General features: G+C 45.1%; 1 protein-coding gene across 4 annotated transcripts in view; it reads left to right on the top strand.

Moving 5' to 3' along the window:
- Positions 1–24,413, top strand: part of STK32B (serine/threonine kinase 32B) — a 440,365-nt gene that overhangs the window by 139,811 nt on the left and 276,141 nt on the right. The gene's annotated exons all lie outside the window — the stretch shown is intronic.

Raw genomic sequence — 24,413 nt, 5'->3', positions numbered from 1 at the left:
TAGGGTCCACTCTTGGTGTTATACATTCTGTAGGTTTGGACAAATATATAATGATGTGTATTGACCACTGTAGTGACATATGGAGCAATGTCACTGCCCTAAAACCCTCTGTGATCCACTGATTCATCCCTCGCTCCCCTCCACCCTGGCAACCACTGATCTTTTCACTGTTTTCAGAGTTGTGCCTTGTCAAGAATGTCACATAGTTGAAATCATACAGTGTGTAGAATTTTCAGATTGGTTTCTTTGACTTAGCAATATGCATTTTAGTTTTCTCTACATCTTTTCATGGCGTGATAGCTCATTTCTTTTTAGTGACAAGTAATAGTCCATTATCTGTACATGCTATGGTTTATTTACCCGGTAACCTACCGAAAGACATCTTAGTTGCTTCCATGTTTTGGCAAGTGTGAATAAACCTGCTTTAAACGTCTGCGTGCAAGTTTTTCTACAGACGTACAGTTTCAACTCCTTTGGATAAATACTAAGGAAAATGATTGCTGGATTGTATAGTAAGAGTAGGCTTAGTTTTGTAAGACATTGCCAATCTGTTTTCCAAAATGGCACAGCCATTTTGGATTCCTGCCAGCGAGGAATGAGAGTTCCTGCTGCTCCACATCCTCGTCAGCACTTGGAGTTGTCAGTGTTTGGATTTTGTTCACTCCAATAGGTGTGTAGTGGTATTCTGTTGTTTCAATTTGCATGTCCTCTGCATTTTTACCACTGTATTCCCAGCATTCAGAACCATGGCTGGCATCTAGTAGTTGCTCAGTAAGTAATTGTCGAATGAACCAATTGAAAGAATAAATGTCCTTGTCTTCACCACAAATCATATGTGGAGAGCTGTACATGATCAGCTCACTTGGTTCCTCACTCACGCTGACCCACACTGAACTGGAAACCAGAATCAAAATAGAACACATTAGTCCTCCAAACCCAACAGAAATGCTTTTGCTAGCCTGTACATTGACTAAAAAACTGGGATTTCGACCTCCATACTTCTGATGCAGGGTAAGTTTGTGAAGGGAAGGAAGGGAAGTAACCTTGTTTATGTTGGTGGGTAATGGTGACAATTTTCATAGCTAACATTTATTAAGCACTTACGGGGTACCTAGCACTCCGCCAAAATTTCTCAGGCATCATCTCATTCATTCTTCACCAGACCCCTGTTAGGCTGGAACTTTGCTTCTCCATTTTGCAGAGGAGACAATTGAGGCAGAGGGAGATTAGAAAACCTGTAAAGGAGTGGGCCACATGCTAGTGCGATCAGAGTGCCCTGTGCCAGGACGTCACACTGCATATGGTGTCATGGGTTCATTTATTCAACATATTAAGCACCTACTATGTACTGGGCACTGTCCTAAGTACTGGCGACATATGCAGAGCAAAAAAGTCATGGCTCACCCTGAAGAGTGCCCGCTTTCTCATTCTGGGCAGGGAGATCAGTAAAACTCAAATCATTATAAACAGAGCTATAATTCAGAATTCTGTCCGGTGCGAATAAGGATGCTCACAGGAAATGCTGAGACTGTGGAGTAAAAGGAACCTTGTCATCCCTTGCAGACATCAGGGGCGGCTCCCTGAAGAAGTAGCACCTCTTGGGTTTTGTGACATTGGACACTCGGAGCAGGTCTCCAAGGCAGGTGCTATTATAGATAGGGAAACTGAGGCTCAGAGAAGCTAAATGATTGTCCGGCGCCACATAGTTTACAGGAAGCGGGCCTGCAATTCATAGCCAGCCTTTGAGACTCCAGAGCCTGCACTCTCTACAACATAACACTGCCTGCACTGTTCTTCCTGATGCAATAAAAGTTGTTTGAAATTGTAAGGAATTTTAGAGAGAAAACTGAGCCCAGCCAGTGGCATCTTATCTGCTAACTTGAATTTTGACCTTTTCCTTCTCTGGGCCTCCGTTTTCTCTGCTGTGAAGTAAAAACCTTAAACTCTGGTTTTCCCTGGTTCCCATGGTGCCATAGGGGGTCCAGGAAGTTCCTTAGGGTCACTTGGGGGCCAATGGGGTTGAGTTGGTGGACCAGGCCTCTGCCTTGCCTTATCCTGCATTCCCTTTTTTTTTTTATTTGAGACAGAGTCTCGCTCTGTCGCCCAGGCTGGAATGCAGTGGCACCATCTTGGCTCACTACAAGCTCCGCCTCCCGGGTTCGCGCCATTCTCCTGCCTCAGACTCCCCAGTAGCTGGGACTACAGGCGCACACCACCACACCCAGCTAATTTTTGTTGTGTTTTTTTTTTTTTAGTAGAGACAGGGTTTCACCATGCTAGCCAGGATGGTATCAATCTCCTGACCTTGTGATCTGCCCGCCTCGGCCTCCCAAAGTGCTGGGATTACTTTAGGCAAGAGCTACGGTGCCTGGCCTCCTGCATTCCTTTTTTAACCTGTTGGTGTTCTACATTTGATTTCATTTAAGGAAGGGTTTCTGCTGCTCAAACATTTCGACAGCTGGTAGCCTAGATAGTCTCTCCTGCTCAGCGAGTCTGAAAGTTGACCACCCGCAGCCTGCTTCGTCAGCTGAGAATTGGGCCCAAGCACAGCCGACTTTGATGAGTGGAGATAGATGACTCAGACTATGTGATCAAATCAAAAAAAGAATTACGAGCTTAACAAAATAAATTGCAATTTGTAAAATTGAAGGCAGCACATGAATGGTTAAAGAAAAGTGTCCTATTCCAAATCCATATTAACTGCTGTGCTCCCAGGTCCATGACCGGCACAGGCTGAGGGAGGGGGAATACAACAGGGGCATGGCACATGCTCCCTGCAACCCCACACACCTTCCCTGTCCAACCAAAGGCCGCACAGTGCCTCAGGGTGTCAGGACTCATGCCCAACTGTAGAGACATAGAAAACAGCACGGAGTGAGCATCCACTGCCAGGGAGGCATGCTTCACTTATAAATGGCCGCCTGGGCTTTCATTGTGGAGAACACTTTGAGATGCCAACACCGAATGACAGGATCAGTTTAAGGATCACATTGCAAGGTCCTGCGTCCAAAATGATCATATTTTCTTAGAAAACCCATCACAAGGGAATGTTGTGGATTCGAGACATTCCTCCTGTTATTGAATTCCCAGCAAGACCCCTGCTGTGTGCAACCCCAGGACACGTTGTACAACACAGCAGCCTGGTCCTCGGGGCCCTGGAAGAACAAGCTCAAGACTTTTCCACCCCAAAGTAATAATGGTGCTTTATTAATAAAAACATAGCAGAAGGTGCAATTTATTTAGAAGACCCTAGCCCCACGCTGTTCTGAGTTCATAACATTTACACACACACTACAGAAAGTCAGATCGCTAAGGGAAATAATGAAGCTGACTCACAGCATCAGTTTAAACATGAGCACAATAGGATATTATTTTTAAATGAAACAATTTTTTTCTAGCTTTATTAAAGTAGGATTGGCCAATAAACATTGTATATATTTATGGCATCCAACGTGGTGTTTTGATATGTGTACACACTATGAAATGATTACCACACTCAAGCTGATTAACCCATCCATCACCTCACTCAGTCACCTTTTTTGTGTGTGGTGAGAACACCGAGTTGTACTCTCTTGGCAAATTTCGAGTACACAAGTCATTCTTAGCAGCTGTAGTCACCATGCTGTTCATTAGAGCCCAGGGCCGCCTCCTCCTGTAACTGACAGTTTATAGTGCCCTTTGACTGGCATCTCCCCTCCACCCAGCCTCTGGCACCCTCCGTTCCACTGTCTGCTTCTATGAGTGTGACGTTTTTAGGAACACGCATAGGTGGAAGTGCCCAATCCGGCCTTCAGATCGCCTCTTTTTCCTCCTGTCGGCTATGGGGGGATGGTCCCCAGTGCCTCCCAGTGCCTTCCCTCACTGTGGCCCATGAAGAAGAGGAACCCCCACCCACTGCACTTTCTAAGACCTGGCTTCCCATCCCTGGGGGAGTGAGGGCAGAGTAGGGTGACGAGGTGATAGCTCCGAGGTGGGCCACTGTCCCCTCGTGCCTCCTGACGCTCTCTCTGAACCTGACCCTTAAGAGTACGTTGGAATCTGCTCTCAGCTTGTGTCACTGATGCTCTGCAGGACTGGGCCTCGTCTCCTCTCCCTCGCCCCTCATCCTCCTCACTCGGCAGATCACTCGGAAGAACCTTCTTCCCCTGCAAATGTGAATGAAAGGGAATGCTGTGAACCAGTAGCTCAGCTTAGTAGATGAACACACTGAGGCCCAGAAAGGTGGAGTACTTCCCCCAGGATCCTCAGGCCTTTATGCGGAGGAGTCAATATTTCAACCTCTGTCTGTTTGACTCCAAGCTTGAGCATCTCCCACCATGGACCTTGCCTCCCAGGTGCCATGGAAGCCTCGGCGTCATGCAGCCTGCAGAGATGGTCAGCAGGGATAACAGGTGTGCCAGTTGCTTCTCCTCCAGCTGTGCTTCTGCATCCTGGAAGAGTCGGTGCCAATGTCCTGGCCCCTGCTCTTGCAGAACAGCCCATAGCCTCAGGGGCTTCTTCACAAGTGAGATTGGGTTTGTATTTCCAGCCACATATGTGAAACTAGAAGAAATTTCTTGGAAGGTGATGACACAAGGGCCATTGTTCCCAACAAATATGCGAGGATTTCAGAGTGTTTGCTGATTCAGAACACAAGTGCATTTGCGGGATGGTGGACACATTGAACTGAAAGCTTACAGAGACTGCTGCATGCAGAAACCTACATCCTTCAGAGACACCTGTGCTGGGCACCACCTTCCAGAAGCAGAATTCCTTTCCCTACCCCACTGTCTTGGCAGGGCGCGTGTCTCATGCTCCTGTATCTCTCAGGCTCTGCTTTGCACATGTTCTATCTGAGCATTCTTAAAGAGGGTCCACAGTTTGTTCATTTCAGGGAGGCCATTCCAAACCATCTGGCCTTGTCCACTCATAGGCCTTCTCCCTCTCTCACTTGCCTGTTTGATTTCAGCACAGCCCCTTTTCATCTCTGATGTTAATGTGTTTTCTTACTTCTTTATAGAAACTTTTTCCATCCCCAGAAAAAAAATGTGAGCTTTCTGAGACCAATGGTCCTGTGTATATTGTTCTCTGCTGTGTTCCCCTGAACAGTATCTGGCACATGTAAGCATTTGATCATATGTTTGTTATGTTGAATTAGATATTTGTACTTGGTCCATAGCTTGGGACTTAGTATGTTCAGAAGTTCAGAAAGAATAGGGTGGAAGAAATGAGGAGTCATCAGTCCTCTCATTGGGCGGAGATTCTCAAGGGTAGGGACCTTGCCCTTTGCTCATCCTCATCCTCGGATCCCAACACAAGACAGTGCCCTTTGCATGGGTGATATATTACCCCATAACATGCTGAGTTTACTATGAAAATGTATGTGCCAGAGCAATTGAAAGATGAGCTTCAATGCGTCTTGATCTCAGGAATTCTCCTTAGTTTTTATTTTTAATTATATTCTCCATAATTCATAGTAGAAGTGTGTATTAGGCAGTTCTCACACTGCTGTAAAGAAATACCTGAGACAGGGTAATTTATAAAGAAAAGAAGTTTAATTGGCTCATGGTTCTCAGGCTGTACAGAAACTGTAGCTGCTTCTGCTTCTGAGGAGGCCTCAGGAAATTGACAATCACGGTGGAAGGGGAAGCGTTACCAAAGATGTCTTACATGGCGGGAGCAGGATGAAGGAGGAGAAGTGCTACACACTTTTAAGCAATCAGATTTCATGATAACTCATTCACTCACTATCACAAGAACAGCATCTAGGGGGTGGTGCTAACCCATTCATGGGAAGCTGCCCTCATGATCCAATCACCTCCCACCATGCCCTGCCTCCAACATTGGGGATTATAATTGAACATGAGATTTGGATAGGGACACAGATCCAAACCATATCAAAGTGTGTGGTTTTTTTCTTTTTGGGATTGTTTGCTTTTCTAGACAGGGTTGTCTCATTCTCTTTTTTCAGGCTGGAGTGCATTGGCACAATCATAGCTCAGCTGCAGCCTCCAACTCCTGGGCTCAAGCAGTCCTCCGGCCTCAGACTGTATTTTCTTTGTGATTGGCAGGACATGTACCTTTGATTTGCCAATATATTCTTCAAGATAGGGCTATGGCTGTTTGCTCACATAGAAGTAGGGAAATTAGGCATTTATAAAATGTATCAGATTTGTGCCTGCTACCTCCTCCCCTTCCTCCTCCTTAGGCCAGCAACCTGCTACTCCTGGGCACTTTTCAACCAATAAAAGAATATTAGAATGGGCCAGGTGCAGTGTCTCATGTCTGTAATCCCAGCACTTTGGGAGGCTAAGGCAGGCAGATCACCTGAGGTCAGGAGTTCGAGACCAGCCTGGCTAACATGGTGGAATCCTGTCTGTACTAAAAATACAAAAATTACCCAGGCATGGTGGTGGGCGCCTGTAATCTCAGCTACTTGGGAGACTGAGGCAGGAGAATCGCTTGAACCTGGGAGACTGAGGTTGCAGTGAGCCGAGATCACGCCACTGTACTCCAGCCTGGCGACAGAGTGAGACTCCGTCTCAAAAAAAAAAAAAAAAAAAAAGAATATTGGAAAGTGATTACCTATGTTCTAGATGATAATTAATTCTGTGTGACGTCCTGGAAAAGAAAGTTGGGAAGGCTTAACATCACAGTGACCTCACTTGGTCATATGTGCACCACCTTCCTGTCTGAGAACCACCTGCACTATTGTGGATTTGACGTTTTTATCAACTCACTTGAACTGGATTCTTAAAACTTGGTATTACCAATGTAAGTAAAAAACAATCTTCAGGTGTCTTACATAGATGGCAACCCTAAACATATATATATATGAAACTTACATGGCTTCATTAAATTCTAACCTTACACTGTTACCTGCCAAAGTTACAGCCTGAGACTTGTCATTGTTTAAAATGGAGATTGACAGGGAGTAGGAAAGTGTTAAAGACAGGCTAGCTTTAAACTAAGACTTTCTCCTCCATATGATCAAGATGGAAATGCAGGTGGAGAGGGAGGGAGTGGCGTTCTTGCTCTGCATTCCACAGGCACCTGGGATCATCTCATGGGTAGCACAGGTGGTGCACAGCCTACATGCTCAATGACACTGAATGCTGAGGGCCTGCGTGGGCTGATGCCACCCCACGAGGTTCTTTTCTTCTTTCCTTTTCCCTCTCTTTCCTCCCCTCTCTTCTTTCTTCAGTTTTTTTTTTTTTTTTTTTTTTTGGTGGTAGGGGGCCCATCTCATAGTTTTGTTCTGAACATATGTAAAACCACTAACAGAAATACTTAAAAATTCAAGATAAGGGCCGGGCGCAGTGGCTCACGCCTGTAATCCCAGCACTTTAGGAGGCCGAGGCAGGCAGATCACGAGGTCAAGAGTTTGAGACCAGCCTGACCAACATGGTGAAACCCCCTCTCTTCTAAAAAATACAAAAATTAGCTGGGCATGGTGGCACATGCCTATAATCCCAGCTACTCAGGAGGCTGAGGCAGAAGAATTGCTTGAACCCGAGAGGTGGAGGTTGCAGTGAGCTGAGATTGTGCCACTGCTCTCCAGTCTGGGCGACAGAGCGAGACTCTGTCTCAAAAAAATTAAAAAAAAAAAAAAAAAGGAGATAAGAAATATTACTACTAAGTGAGAAAACAAAAGGAAGAACACATGTAGGGGATGAAAATTCAGCCAGGAATAAATCCAGGTCCAGGTGAGCACAGCACTCCACGGCCCTAGACGGCTGCAGCGTTGCTGTTGGTCATGACCATCTGTGATGCAGTTAGGGTGGGTGACATGGCAGATTTCATGCCCCGTCCTCTCCTTTCAAATCTCTAGAAGCATCAGGTGTCCAGCCTACCAGGACCTCGATTGGTTTCTTCCAAGCAGGTGGGCTTTAGGAATGGTCTTCACCTTCAGGTGAAGGGTCTTGGTCTTTGGGTCCAAGAGCTGTACCAAATTGGGACTCAAAAACTCAGATGTCTGCAGGGGCAGGCAGGTGACAAATGAATGAAGAAGGACAATAGGGAGGGACAATAGGGAGTGGTGGAGACTGTGGCTAGCAAAGAACTCACTTTGGCACATCATCACTCTGTGGGAAGCGTTCAGGGTGGGGTTTGGTGTGGAGCTGGTAGGAGGTGCCCAGCTCTGTAGATCACTTATGTCTGGGTGACTCTGTGCTAACTTGTCATCCTCTTGGAATCACTTTGCTACATAGCATGACTCAGTTGACCGATCGTTTTCAAGCTGAACTCGATTAGAGTTCTTTAGCTGCTGCAGCAAAAGTCAGGGGGCATATGCAATAGGCAGCTCTTATGGCCACCCAGTCCTTCAATCTGTTCCTCATCACTCTGTATCAGTTTTTTCAGAGCATATGTCACCATTGGAAATTATCTCGTTCATTTATTTGCTTAGTTCCTTATTTATCTCCACCAAAATGAATGCACTATTTTCTGGGCTGCCAGATTTCATCACAAAGAATTCATTCAAGAAATATTGGTAGAAGGCATGAATAATTGAATGAATAGATGAATATAGTCTGCTTTTGCAACAGTTATACCTCTTAACTAGTTCCCTTGTTTGGTGCATTGATAATCTTTGGATGCTATCCTTTCACTCTTGTTTTCTTAAGAGATTTTTATCTTTGGAACTGATTTTGAATTTTATCAGAAGCTTTTTGAAAAATTATAAAAATGCTCAGATGTTTAGCTTCCTTGCTCTTCAATTATGGTTAATGACATTATTCAATTTATCAATAGTGAGCCATCCTGCCTGGAATAAGCCCCATTTATGTTTCATGGTAAAACATGTTATTGTTTTTTTTTTCCAGCAAATAATAATGAAAATATCTAGAATTCACTGCATTTTTTTTCTGCATGTTAGTTTTTCTTCAAAATGCTTGAAATGTGCCATCTTATGCCATACAAACTACCCCCTATGATGAACTGTTCTTATTTCACCAGAGTAGGAACTTCACAAAATCTATATAAAGTGAGGGCATGTTGCCTAACAAAGGATACTTCTCAAAGTTAGCTATTATTATGATGATCAAACTTTGTCTGCATCCCTGATTATCTGCATAGAATATAAATGTCTAGATGTCAGCCAACACGCTATCAAAAAACTTTTGAAACATACTGTGAAATTGCATTTCAGAATTTATACCACTTGACACGCCACCTATGGAAATGCCTCTTTCACCGCCTTCTCACCAACTAATTTGTAATTTGATGTGGCATGGTGGTGGGAAGGTGGTAGCTTATACTTGTTTTAATACGTATGCCTTTGATTCCCAGTAATACTAATAATTTTTTTCAGAGGATTAATGGCCATTTGTTCAACCAATGCTTTCTGCATCAATGTTTGAGTTGCGTACTGAAGGACAAGGGGGAGAAAGCTGCTGTGCTTCGCCATCTGGGGGAGTTGGTCTGTCTAGTAGGAGCGAAGGGTAGAAATGGACCCCTCTCACTCTCTCTGCAGCATATTTAGGCCCACGGCCCACATGGAATCCTGGTGATCCATGGGGTAGTGATGTCACACTCTCTCTTAAAAGAGGCAGAATTTCAAGAGGCAGGTAAAGGAGGAAGGCAGCACCTGGCAGAGGGCTAGACTTGCACAAAGGTCTGGGAGCTTGGCCTTCATGCTCTACTGCATCCAAACACTGTGTCCTCGTGTCACATTTCAGTGGCACTGGTTGTGTGGGGGTCACAATGGCAGTTCTTTGTGTCAGGCTGGCTTAAAATCCCTACCGTGCACAGTGTTTATACAGAGGTGGCTGATCCTGTCTTTCCTTCCTAATTATGCACTTTTGTATGAGGTGCAGTGAAAGGAAACATCAGCCTAAGCCACTCTGACAATTTCCATTTTGTCCACACCCTTCAGGTCTGTACTGAAGGTAATGAGATTTCTGATGAAGCACAACCCATTCCCAGGTTTTGCATGTGGAGGTTAATCTCGGGGAGTCCTGGGCATTACAGAGATCCTTTACGGGACATTATAAAGCAGATTGGTGACCGAGGCTGCCCTTCTCAGCCACAATTCCAGCTAAAGGTACACATAAAATGAGTATTACTTTAATTAAAGATGCAACGTGGTTGTTTGTACAGAAGCAAGCCAAGCAAGGCAGGCTTGTGCATCAACATTGTGCAAAAAGTAGAAAGACTAATAAGGTGTAGCCAGGAGTGGTACCGCAGGACCACAGGGACCTATTGTAATGAATGTTAAGTGCTTGTCATTAGCATATCTTTGTTGCTATGTGACCATGCATTCCTGAATATTTGAAAACCTATTGGTGCCTTATGTGGCTTTGAACTGCTGCCTCCAATCTTGCTTACATTATAAATCAGCTTTGTGAATGCTTTTTTTTTTTTTTGCGTCTCTGAATCACTGCATGTTCCACATTAGTGAAGCCCACCTTGGTAAGATTGTATTCTGTGTCTTTAAGTTAAATTTTCTTTTCACTTCTCGTTGGTTTTCTAATTTGACTGAGGTTTAAAATGTTATTAAGTTAGTTAACCTCACTTTGTGCTTCATAAACTCTGGCCTTTTTGTAGCCTCCAACACCAGATGGTTTCTTATAATTGTCCAGGTCTTTAAATGTGCCATACATTTTCCTAAATGTTCTCCCTCCCCTGCCCACCTGGTGAACTCCCACTTATGCCACAAAACCCTGCCCTCTGCTCATCTGTGAAGCCTTCCCCACTCCCACCTGAGGAATGCCATTTTTGAATTGAGTGACTGAGGGAAATACTGCTTTCCTGGGGAACTGGAATGCTTCATACTTTCCGATAATGAATATGTTTGTGTCTGGCTGTGTCAGTCTTCTTCCCTCTAGTTGAAAGGAAGCTCAGGGCTAAACCACTTTAGCGAGGTCCTGAGGTGCCATAGGAACAAAGGCTCCACCACAGGCAGCCTGAATATGACTCTGGGGTCACCAGCTGCCAGGCTTCAGACAATCTGTTAAGTCTCAGTTTCATCATGTGTAAAATGGGAATAATGTCTAGTTCTTACACTCAAAATGTGTGTTATTGAATCAAGCAATGCCCAATTACTCTTAACAAGTTGAAGTATCTCGGTATATACACTGCCTGCTTTGTTTTTGATTTGCACTCCTCTGCTCTTTTTTTTTTTTAATTGCCTTGCTCCCTACTTGACATTATAATTCCTTGGTCCAAAATCTCTATTCTTATTTTTATCCTCATTTTGTTTTCTATATTTACAGTGTAAGCCACCTAAAGTCGTTTGCTGAACTGGCCGAGATATACTGAAATAAGTGATTCTATTTTTAAAATGGTGTTGGAAGTCCCCAGTGTTGTTTGCCAGGGAGTCGTGGCACCCAGTTCCTCCCACATGCTCCCCTTCTCCTCCAGGTCCAGGACAGTAGAGCAGGCCCACAGGGATCCTGCAGCGGATGGGAGAGCACGGCTTTATTAGTATATTGGCAAAACTCTCATGCCTCATTGCACTGTTCTGCCAAAAGCAGGTTTGAAAAACTTGGCTTAGGCTCAAGGCCAAAATGGAAACTTCTTCCTCCAGCTTAAATCTAGTCGCAGGGATCCAGGGACCCAGATGTAGCTATAGAGATAGGAAAAGTCATGGCAAGTGGCCACTGAATGTACTCACCCAAACAGATTTCACCAAGCATCACATCAGTGGGGAAGCCTTACAGACTCCAGGTCATGGGTCCCCATTCCTCAGGTTTCCATTAATCTGAGACTAAGGTTCAGGCATCAGTAATTGGAAAGCTCCCCAGATGGTTCCACGGTGTAGCCAGAGTTGAAACCACTAAGCCACTGAGCCCCTCAGCAGACAAGTGGTACATATTGGATGGGTGGAGGAAGCAGAGGCTAGGCCGCTCAGAACCCTGTAAATGAAGAAATAGTTGGCAAGAAAATGCACCAACAAATGGATTTTTAAAGCAGTTGCTTTTAATAGTAAAACACGGCTCAGCAATGGAAAGTCAGGCTCTGATCAGTTGAATGGGTCTCTCTTCCTTTGTTTTGGGAGATGTGAGTGAATGGGAAGGAGAGAGATCAGTTATGTTCTTAGCAATATTCTGAAGTGAAGAGGGGCAGGGGATCTCTCCTGTGCCGAAAGTTAGTGTTGCTCACAGAGAGTCCTGTGTCCTTGTCCCTGCTCCTGTTTCTGGGGGTTTAGTGAGCATCCTACAGCCCCATTTGCCCTGGGAGACCTCAGCCCTGCAGGTTTCCATGGGGCCTGGCAGGTTTGCTCAGGACTGCCACAGTATAGGTACAACTGTGGAAGCTTCCAGCTCAGCATCTTGCTTCAGGAAATGTTTCTTTTGATATCCATACTCAGATCAGTGATTGAGGGATGAGTTGCACTCCCCAGTTAATTTATCCCACTCCTAAAAAATGGAGAAGCACAGAAAAAGGAAGCAAAGTGCTCCGGTTCAGGACATGTGTTAGTTCGTTCTCACACTGCTACAAGGAGCTACCTGAGACTGGGTCATTTATAAAGGAAAGAAGTTTAATTGACTCACAGTTACACATGGCTGGGGAGGCATCAGGAAACTTACAATCATGGCAGAAGGTGAAGGGGGAGCAAGGCACATCTCACATGGTGGCAGTAGGAGAGAGAGCCAAACACTTTTAAACCATCAGATCTCCTGAGAACTCACTGTCTTGAGAACCGAATGGGGTAAACTGGTCCCATGATCAGATCACCTCCCACCAGGTCCCTCTATCAAAATGTGGGGATTACAATTTGAGATGATATTTGGGTGGGGTCACAGAGCCAAACCATATCATTCTGGCCCTGGCCTTTCCCAAATCTTATGTTTTTCTCGCATTTCAAAACACAATCATGCCTTCCCAACAGTCCCCCAAAGTCTTAAGTCATTTCAGCATTAACCCAAAAGTCCAAGTCCAAAGTCTCATCTGAGACAAGTCAAGTCCCTTCCACCTATGATCCTGTAAACTCAAAAGCAAGTTAGTTACTTCCAAGATACAATGGGGGTACAGGCCTTAGGTAGATGCTCCCATTCCAAATAGGAGAGAATGGCCAAAACAAAGGGGCAACAGGCCCCATGCAAGTCTGAAACCCAGCAGTGTAACCGTTAAATCTTAAAGCTCCAACATAGTCTCCTTTGACTCTGTATCTCACATCCAAGGCATGCTGTTGCAAAGGTTGGGCTCCCAAGGCCTTGGGCAGCTCTGCCCCTGTGGCTTTGCAGGGTACAGTCCCCATGTGACCCCACCCAAATATCATGGCTGCTTTCACAGGCTGGTGTTGAGTGCCTGCAGCTTTTCCAGGTGCACGGTGCAGGCTGTCAGTGGATCTACCATTCTGGGGTCTGGAGGAAAGTGGCCCTTTCTCACAGCTCTGCTAGGCAGTGCCCCAGTGGGGACTCTGTGAGAGGGTCCCAACCCCATGTTTCATCTCTGCATTGATTGCCCTAGTAGAGGTTCTCCATGAGGGCTCCACTGCTGCAGCAGACTTCGTTCTGGACACCCAGGCATTTCCATACATCCTCTGCTAGAGAGAGGTTCCCAAACCTCAACTCTTATCTTCTGCACACCCACAGGCCCAATGCCACATATAAGCTGCCAAAGCTTGGGGCTGGCACCCTCTAAAGCTGCATGGCAGCCCCAGGTATCATTGGTTGCATCTCCTCATGTCTATAATTTCAGGAGTCCTCTCTGGGAACTTTGGGTAAAATGTAACTATTGATGTGCATCTTGGAAGTGGATGACTGGGCATGGTGCCACAAAAACATGGTGGGTGTCAACAGAAATAGCTTATTTTTTAATATTAACCTCAGCTTAGAACACCTCCTGTGGGCAACCATACCTTGGTTTGGGAAGCAAATTCATAGTGTGGAATTATGGAAAGCGCTTGGATGTTGCCAAATGGGAAACCTGAAATGAAATCCCAGCTCCTCATCTTGGAAGCTTTGTGATCTTGCGCAAGTTAACCAACCTCTCTGGCTTCAATTTCACTCTTCTATAAAAAGATGAAGGTATTTCTTGTTGCTGTAATGAGTAAATAAAATAATGTATAAATAGTGCAGCCTACTTAGGACAACAGTGCTCAACAAAAGATCATCCCTCATCTCAGCTTTCTCAAATGCACCTTTTTAGATTTTCTTTTGATGATTTCCCCCCGGAGGAATTAAATTACTGAAATTTTTGTTTCTGACATTCATTCATTCGTCTTCTCATTCATTCATTTAATAAGCAATTCTTGCACATTCTATTCCCCCTCTCTCAAATGCAGCTCTTTCCCCTCCACACCCACTGTAGCTGTGTCTCCTTTACATGTCTCTTTTTTCAAAAAGCAGCTGACCATCCATTTCCTGGCCCCACCCCTCCCACATTCTTCCAGTACATGCTCCTGTCTCCCTTGTAGTGCTGAGCACTGCTGTGACTGTACAGGGGTTGGGCCCTGCTTTTGATTAGTGCCTGTTTCTCATGGTGAGTTCCATGAGGACAAGTTGCTTTTGCTCTGTTATTCCCTCAGTGCCTACCATACTGCCTGGCGCACAGTATTCAATCATTATTCACTGCAACCTAGAAGTTCTCATTCCTAATTTTGTTGTCATTCCTAATTTTTCTATTCCAACCCAGATCCCTCAGATCATTCCTTTGCTTCCGTGTGCTCACCTCCCCCAGCTTCATTATGCATCACTTCGAAGAGCGATCACTTAAACCTACTTCAGGGAGCTGTCCATGCACTCCTGCAGAGATGCAAGTGCCTGAGAATTCACACACCCCTCCCAGGTGGCCCCATAGCCAGTGGCTGGTGGGCCCAGAACTGTGAGAGCCCAGCTGTCTTGCATTGAGGTACAAAGTCATAACGCATTCTCCAGAGCACCTGGTTTGATCAGGCTGAGGCTGGGTCTTGCTGACACCACACTGTAGCTTCATTTCCCTGCTGGTCTCCAGGAAGCACTCCTTAATAAATCACTTGCAGATGAAGCCTCATCTCAAGGTCTGCATCTGGAAGAACTCAACTAAGAAAGTTGCACTTTCGAAAGAGCAGAATCATGGGTAGAATTGTATTAATAGATCTCTTGAGCTAGCTGGAGTCCTACAGGTTAACTAGAGAGCTCCATAATTCATTTATTGAACATGTGTTCTGTGCTGGGACTGTGGTGGGCTGCAGATGGGGAAACTGAGGCTCAGATAAGGGAAGTGGTTTGTCTGGGGTCACAGAACATGTGAGTGGTAGTGACAAGACAACAGAGTGCCCTGGGGTTTTTGTTTGTTTTTTATTTGTTTTTTGTTTTTTTGTTTGTTCGTTTTTTGTTTTTTGAGATGGAGTCCCACTCTGTTGCCCAGGCTGGAGTGCAATGGCACATTCTCGGCTCACTGCAACCTCTGCCTCCTGAGTTCAAGTGATTCTTCTGCCTCAGCCTCCCAAGTAGCTGGACTACAGGTGCCTGCCACCACGCCTGGCTAATTTTTGTATTTTTAGTAGAGACGGAGTTTCACCATATTGGCCAGGCTGGTCTCGAACTCCTGACCTTGTGATCCGCCCGCCTCAGCCTCCCAAAGTGGTGGGATTACAGGTGTGAACCACTGCTCCTGGCGTGTCCTGGGTTTTAAGCAAAATATAGTCTCAGCTCAGGTTCTTCTTCCTCCTTTATGGACCACTTGTGGGGAGGGGCTCTCAGGGCTCCTGCCTCTTTGCCTCTTGATGGCTGATTTTTTCTATCAACTTGACTGGTCTACAGATTGCTGCAATAGCTGGCAAAATCATTTCTGGGTGTGTCTGTGAGGGTGTTTCCAAAGCAGATTAGCATTTGAATCAGTAGACTGAGTAAACAAGATTACTCTCTCCAATGTGGGAAGTCATCATCCAATCCCTGGAGGGCCCGAGTGGAACAAAGAGCAGGAGGAAGAGCAAATTTTCCCTTTCTTCTAGAACAGGGACATCCACCTTCTTCTGCCCTTGGACTTTCAGAGCTCCAGACCTCGGGACTAGGACCTATATCATTGCCTCTCCTGGTCCTCAGGACTTTGGACACCACTGGGACTTATGTCGTTGCCTCTCCTTTGCCCTCAGACTGAATCACATCACTAGGTTTTCTGGTGTCCAGCTTGCAGATGACAATGGTAGGACTATGGAGGCAGTACAATCTCCATAATCCTGTGAGCCAATGTCTATAATAAATCTCTTGTATCTATATATCTCTTATTGTTTCTGGTTCTCTGAAGGACCCTAACTAATACACCTCCCCTCCCTCATTCTCTCCAAAGACAAGGCAAGGTCCAGGGCACACAGAGACAGGGAGGAGGGGTTGCTCCAGTTCTCACTGACAGCGCTGTGGGTGTGTGGAGCCTGAGGGCCTCCCTGCCTGCTTTCTCTCAGTCTCCCCAGGCTCTGGCTGTGGCAGATATGGTTTTCCATCTCGGTTGAGCTGTAATTTCAGAGATTTGGGGTTGGAGGGGTAGAGGTGACAGAGGAGTGAGTGAGGTGGCAGCAGTGACAGTCCTAGACTAGACGTGTGTGTGTGTGTGTGTGCATTTAGGGTTGTTTAAACTGTGTAAGCCTGGGATTGGGCAATGCCCATGTTCTGTACTCTGGGCCTTGGGGAGATATCGTTCTTGCCTTGGAGGAATTCTCTTTTGCTGATTCTCATCTCCCGTCCTCCTTCCATCTCAAGATACTGGGACAAAAGTTTAGGGCAGGACCCTGGGCCAAAGGAATGGAAGAGGCTTTAATTAGTCCACTTGGGCTGCCTCTACAAAGGTCAAAAGGAATATTCTTGGCACCAGGTGCCGCAGCCCAGTCCAGTCAATGTGGGACCAAGACTTTCCAGCTGGAGGTTAAACCAAAAATCTTTATAGTACTACACCAACAGATTTGGTCCAGAGTGTCCCCTTTGCTATTTCCTTCTCAAGCCTGTGACAGTGATAGAGAAGTAGTTATGGGTCATGGTCAAATATCTTTCTATGTCATCATACCCAGCAAAAAAGCAAAAACCACAAATAACCCTTAGAAGCTAATCAAAGTGATGACTCTCCTCTCTTAGGATAATTAATCAGAATCTTCCTTTTCACTCCTGATTCCCCTCCACAGTAGGATGGTCCTAGGACAGGCAGTGGCTTCCATGGGAGGGTATTTGCAGGAATATCCCGCTAAATATTCAACTTTAAATATCCTCTACTGTTTCCCACTGCTCTGGAGAGCCTCCGTACCCCTTGGAAACAATAATGTGGTCAAGAGTTTATGGCGGTTATTGCTTGGAGAGATCACAACAATCCCCCAGTCTTGAGCTAATGACAGAGGCGTGACTTCTTCCAACAACAGTCATTACCTCTCAGTAGTGGTGGCTGCTGGCTGGCAAGAGAGTGCCTGGCAGATGGATAGGCCGATGAATGGAGGCCTCAGTAATTGAAATGACGAATGGTGAGTCATGCACACACAAGCAGAGTGGGAGTAGCTGCGGAGGGGGATATGAAAAGGCCCATCTGCAAAACATTTCCATAAACCCAGATCTGTTTCTGCTGAAGTGAGACGGCATCTGCCAGAACCATTCTGCACCCACAAAGACAAAGACATATCCAAGAAGGAGCCTGCCCCTGGGTCTGGGAGAGAACAAGCTCAAGGGCTGGGGTTTGGGCCTGGAGCGCCTCCATCTTCTCTCCTACTTATGCAAATCATTATTTTCTCTTTAACTCCTTCTGTATCATTCTTCTCACCCAAAGTGCCATTCCAGACTCAACCCATTCTTGACCCAATTGTTTCTGAACTGCTTTAGATGCTTCTGGTCTTTGTTCGTCTTCATGGGGTCAGCAAACTATGGCTCATGGGCCAAATCTGGAGTGCCATACATTTTAGTAAGTGGAGTCCTGTTGGAACACAGTCACACACCTTCATTTATGTATCCTGTGTGGCTGCTTCTATGCTGCCATGGCAGTGTGGAACAGCCGGGACAGAGACAGGATGACCCAAGAGCCTGAACCAGTTCCTTCTGAACTGTATTCCTCTGGATCCATCCTAACCCTGTGATATGGTTTGGCTGTGTCCCCACCCAAATCTCATCTTGAATTGTAGCTCCCATAATCCCCACGTGTCATGCGAGGGACTCAGTGGGAGGTAATTTAATCACGGAGGCAGGTTTTCTCATGTTGTTCTCGTGATAGTGAATAAGTTTCATGAGATCTGGTGGTTTTATGGTTTTATTAAAGGCAGTTCCCCTGCACATGCTGTCTTGCCTGCCACCATGTAAGATGTGACTTTGCTCCTCCTTCACCTTCTGCCATGATTGTGAGACCTCTCCAGCCATGTGGAACTGTGAGTCCATTAAACTTCTTTTTCTTTATAAATTACCCAGTCTCAGGTATTTCTTCATAGCAGCATGAAAATGGACTAATACACCCTGGGACACCTGTCCCAGTCCAGGAGAGTGGCAGAGACCAGAGAGGGAAAATATTGTTTTCTCAAAAATGCAGTCTCAGATGCAGTCTCACTTTCTTAATGCTCCAGCATTTTTTTAAAGAAAGTGTCTGAGACTGCAGCTGAAAAGAAGAAGGGTCCCTCACTGGGAAAGAGGACTGTGATCGCTTTTTGCTGCCTGCTCTGGGAGTTCCAAGATGGAGTTGCATGACCTGTGTCATATGTTTGTTTTTTCTCTTCTGGACATTTCATTTTATTACTTTTCTTTTCTTTTGCTTTTCCTCTGTTTTTAAAATCCACACTTCCTTCTCTATACATTTATTCACAAAGGAAACATTTTCTGGGTTGATGTTATGTTACAGGCATGGCTGTATCTATCAGTCAGGATGGGCTAAGCTATGCTGCAGTAAAAACAACCCCCAGTTTTCAATGGCTGAAAAGAACAGAGGTCTCTTTCTTGTTGGATATACTACAGTGTGTCCAACCTGGACTGGGAGAAGGCCCTGCTCACCAGGTGATTCAGGAATGTAGGTCGATGGTACCTCTTGAGCCCTGACCATGTGAGGGCCTGAGGGAAAGGGAACTCAGCCCAGAAGTGTCTCACATCCATTTATTTTCCCCATTAGTTAGTTACATGGCTTCCTCCAGCCACAGGGAGTCAGAAAATAAATTTATACCCCTTGCCTAGAAAGGAAGGAGCGCCAGATATTGCTGAGTAGAATGATTGATCATCAGACACTGGTGCTATGGAAGTAAATAAGAACAAACCATGGTCTGGGCTCTGGAGGAGAACCAAGTCTCATATATGATTTATTGAGTTCTTACTGCATTTACAACACTTTGTAGTTGTTATGGCATTTGATCTTCACATTAGTCACGAGAAGTTTTCTAACTTCAATTTCAGGGCAGAAAACTTAGTCCCGGCAAAACTAAATGACTTTATTAACATCACTCAGCCGGTAGGACTTGAAGGCAAAATTCTGGCTTCAAAGTATGAGCTCTGTGTGGTGCCCCAAGGACTTATGTCTCCCTTCTTGAACCTTGGATTTCCACCCAAGACATCCTCAATGCAGCTGATCAACACGGTAGTCTCAGGGTCTCTTAGATATTCTGGATAGGGAAGAATTCAATGATCGCCCCATGATGGGGAGGGAAAAGATGAGAGATTAATTTGGGTAAATCCATTCTGGCTTGATTCACCCAAATCAAGCCCATCTAGTAAATATGATTGTTTTGTCTTGTGTCAGATAAATGATCATGATGCCTCACAAGCAATCTTCATAAAACTTCATTCTTTATAAAGCTTTTCCCCTCTCAGTGGGCTTCATCAGTGATTCCTCATTGCCTTCAGGAAGAAGTCTAGTTTTCTCTGATTTTCAAAGTCCTGCCCAGTTGGGCACACGCCCCTCTCATGGCCCCTTTTCCTTGTCCAGTGTGCTCTGTCTGGAGCTTCCATCCCAGCTGCCTCCCCTCAGCACTTCTGCATATGGAGAGATTCAGGTAACAGAAAATTGTGAGTCTGGACTAACATATTAACAGTAAGGTTGATGGAAGGGGAGAGATATTGGGAGACTTATGTGTCAGGAAATAGAGTTTACATTTCTTTTTTTTCTTTCTTTTGGGACAGGGTCTTGCTCTGCCACCCATGCTGGAGTGCAGTGGCACAATCACAGCTCACTGCAGCCTCAAAATCGCAGGTTCAGGTAATTCTCCCACCTCAGTCTTTCAGGTAGCTGGGACCACAGGCATGTGCCACCATGCCTGGCTAATTTTTTTGTATTTTTGTAGAGATGGGGTCTTGCTATGTTGCCCAAGCTGTTCTCAAATACTTAGGCTAAAGCGATCTTCCTACCCTGGTCTCCCAGAGTGCTGGGATTATAGGCGAGAGCCACTGTGCCCAGCCTAGAGCTTACAGTTCCTTGAATGGGGCAACCAGTGGTCAAAATTCTGAAGACAGAGAAGGGAAGAATAGTGTACAAGAGAGTAACTCCATGAAACTGCTTTATCCCCTCAACTGAACTGAATTGATAATGATATCAATTCAGCTGAACTGAATTGATAATGATGGTGTTAGAATTCCAGGGGCTGCCATCTACACCAAGCACCTCTGTGATGGTCTCTGTGTTAGATCCTTCATCGACATTATCTCACCTAATTATCATAAAGTGCCTGGGCCTAGGAAGCATTTATAATACCACCATTGACATTTGAAAAAGTAGATTGGATACTTTAACAACCTTGTCCAAAGCTGCAACATGGAAAAGAAACAGAATCAGGATGTGGCCCCCAACTGTCTACTTCCAAAGCCTAGACCGTTTCCTCTATACCACTGCATCTTCAAGGGCAATAGATTTCCTGTTGCTGACACAGGGATTTAGGTCAAATATGTGAATTTCTAGAGGCCAACTGCCTGGTTTGGATGTAACAGCACAATTCCTGGAAGGCTTAAATTATGCGTCATTGAAGCTCTTCCATTGGAAAGTTGAAATGTCAAACACACACCCACAGCTCAGCACATATGCAATTCAGGAGCCATTTCCTTGAAATTAGCATATTGTTACAAAGGCATAATGTTGAAGACTGAATCTCCAGCCTCTGTGTGCTACGTGTCCTCTTCCCCTTGTCTTTCTCCTCCTCCTCTTCTTTCTTCTTCTTCTCCTCCTCCTTCTCCTCCTGTTTTCCTCCTCCTCAAGCTTTTCCATATGAGGTCTCTCACCCACTGTTTACACCTTACCCACCTGACCTTCTGCCCTTCCCCCTCTCCTGGGGCCATGCACAACAGCCTGGGTCTGGTGTTCCCAGTCTTCTTGCCCTTCTTTGTCCCTTTTCCTCCATCCATCTCTGCACATTCACAGCATAGTTAGTCTTTCATCAATATCACAGATAATTCCTTTTCCGTGAAGACTTTTCTTGTCCTGCCCTCACCCAAGACAAACCTGCACTGTTTTACTGTTGTGTCCTCTTATGGTGTGCATTATGAACTCTACTTGTGGGCTTATGTCCGTGATTCCCTTACTAGACTTCAAATTCCATGAAGGCAGGGACAAGGTGTGAAGTCCACTGTTATGAGCCCTGCCCTACAGAAGGCATTGGCAGGCATTCAAAAACAGATAAATTGGCATTTAATCTATTTTCAAATCTATTCTTTGGAACACTTACAGTATAGTTGCAAAAGTGTTTTCTATCCAAATATTGGTGAAGTAAAGTAAGTTTTAGAAATACTTTTTTTTTTTTTTTTTTTTTGAGACGGAGTCTCGCTCTGTCGCCCAGGCTGGAGTGCAGTGGCGCAATCTCGGCTCACTGCAAGCTCCGCCTCCCGGGTTCACGCCATTCTCCTGCCTCAGCCTCTCCGAGTAGCTGGGACTACAGGCGCCCGCCACCACGCCCGGCTAATTTTTTGTCTTTTTTAGTAGAGACGGGGTTTCACCGTGGTCTCGATCTCCTGACCTCGTGATCCGCCCGCCTCGGCCTCCCAAAGTGCTGGGATTACAAGCGTGAGCCACCGCGCCCGGCCTTTTTTTTTTTGAGACAAAGTCTCCCTCTATGCCCCAGGCTGGAATGCAGTGGCATGATTACAACTCATTGCAGCCTTGACCTCCTGGGCTCAATTGATCCTCCCACCTCAGCCCCATGAGTAACTGGGACTACAGGTATGCACCATCATGCCTAGCTAATTTTTAAATTTGTGTAGAGATGGGATGTAACTAAGTTGCCCAGGCTGGTCTCAAACTCCTGAGCTCAAGCGATCCTCCCACTTTAGCCTCCTAAAGTGCTGGGATTACAGATGTGAGCTACTATGCCCTGCCAGAAATACTTCTTATATCCCCTGTCTTGAAGAGTCCCATGAATAGTGGCGTACCAAAGGCTCTCAGAATTCCTTCAGTAAAGAACTTCATTTTCACTTTTTAAACTAGTAAAAACCAAACTTATTTGTCTATTGGCCTGCTTTTCCACAAATACCCATTAGTCCTCAGAACTCTTCCCTAGGTATGCTGTAAGAAATTAAGAAGACAAGGCCTTCCTGGTCCAAGGCTGATGGAAAAGACTTGTAATTCTGGGAGAGAGAAGTAGAGAAAGAGTGGGATCTTCAGCTTCCTGGCAGTATTGCTACCACTTGGGGAGAAATAGCAGTATCAGGAGCCCCCAGAGGTAGTCTTGTCAGCAATGAGATGACCAGAAGAGTTACTTCTACAAGGAAAGAGCCAAACCACTGGAGGTCCCCAGGAGGACCAGGGAGAAAGCACTTGTGTGTGAGTCTGGGACTCTGTCCAGGGAGGTAGGACTAGGGGAGGAGGGGGACGGAGGCTTATTTGCTTGGGGAATAAGAGGCTGTGAAATATGGCCCATCTCCTCCATGTCAGCCTTTTCTCTTGTGTTAACTCATCATGCGCAATGATCCCTTGAGGTCAGCATCATCCTCTCTGGGGAAGAAAGAACAAACACAAACAAGCAAACAAACAATCGTGCTTCACAGTGTAAAATGCACATTTGTTCATTTGAAAAGTAAACAAACTCGCATTTTACACTGTGAATCACGCAAGCTCTAAAATGATCAAGTGACAAGTCTCTCTGATTTTGTTTTTATTTCAGTAAATGGGGCTTTTATAGTTCGTTTTATAAACTGCTATTTATTGGGTATTTGCCATACTATTTTATCTTCATGACAACGTTGAGAGTTAAGACTCACCAATGAAAACTGAAGCCAAGGGGGTAACGGTAATTCATTCAACACTCGTGCGCAAATAATTGTTTAGCTCCTACTGTGTGCCAGGTGCTGTTACAGAGCAGGACACAGGCGATTTTATTTAATGATCGTATTAACTACTAATCTTTTATTAAGCATTTACTGTGTGTCAGGGACTGCTCTGATGTTTTATACAGGCCATCATTTTTAATCCTCACAATTAGTAAGCAAGTAGATGTGATTACTATAGACATTTAGAAGGAGGGGAAACAGAGGCACAGCATGCAGAAAAACATGTCTAACATGGCACAGCTACCAAAGGTCAGAACCAGGATTCAGACCCGAGCAGTTAGGGTTATTTTTGCAAGTAATATTCAGATGTGACACCTCTCAAAACAAGCAATTTTTCCCTACAGTCTGTGGCCTTACTGTCAGCCTTTTAAAGAGCTCTCAAAATGTAAGTCATGACTTTCTGCACTGAGGTGACTATGTGGAACATGTGAAGGGTACGAAAATCGGGGACGAACCACAGTCCCCACAAAGGTTTTCTTGCAGAAGCACCCCATGGCTGCTTAATCAAAGTAAACTGGCACCTCGTGAAGTCAGAATGCCCTCCATATCCTGTGATTTCATCCAAACTTTCCAATTTTGTTATCTTAGCAAAGGCCACCAGGCAATTTCTCCCACATTTGTCATCGTCCCTTAAAACATTATATAATTGGAAGTTGCTGTGTTGGTGAGGGTAGGATGACATTTTATGTGCATTCAATTTGGACATAAATGTCATATTTGCACGAGGTTGGGGCTGCTGGCTGTAAGAGTAAAATTTCATAAGTGATGAGTTGGCCTGCAAGAGATTTCGATGAGTGAGAGGAAACACGCTTTTTACGACCCTGGCTGAGATAAATCAATGATCGCAGGCAGAAGGTCGGCATTGTTTTTTTAAAATCAAGCGTCTGCTCTCTTTGCACTTTCTGGTTCTGTCTCTACAGAATATATTCGCTGCATCCTATGTTCTAAAACTCAGATAAAACCTGATCAGCATGAATTCACTTAGTTGTATTTAAATAATATATATGTACATATAGATAATCTCGAGGAGCTATTGTTTTCAAGACACTTTTAACCCATTATTTCTTTTTACTGTGATTTAATTCTGGGGCTGCTCTTTGATTCCTTCTTTTCCCTCATCCATCACCTCATTGAGTCCAAGGGCAAATGATGTTGGCCCTGACAGCTTCTAATTCTTCTCCTCCTGCCACCAAGCTGCCATCAGCCTTGTCCTGGGTTATGGTGGAAGCCGACTAATGATCATTTTGCTTTCATCTTTGTTTCATACAGTCTATTCTCCATACAGCTGCCGGGCTGAACTTCAAACAAGCTTAAGTCAGG

Source organism: Symphalangus syndactylus, chromosome 16 (genome assembly GCF_028878055.3).
Source record: "Symphalangus syndactylus isolate Jambi chromosome 16, NHGRI_mSymSyn1-v2.1_pri, whole genome shotgun sequence".
NCBI lineage: Eukaryota > Metazoa > Chordata > Mammalia > Primates > Hylobatidae > Symphalangus > Symphalangus syndactylus.
The sequence above is the reverse complement of the archived record's forward strand: the minus strand, read 5'-3'. Positions and strand labels throughout refer to the sequence as shown.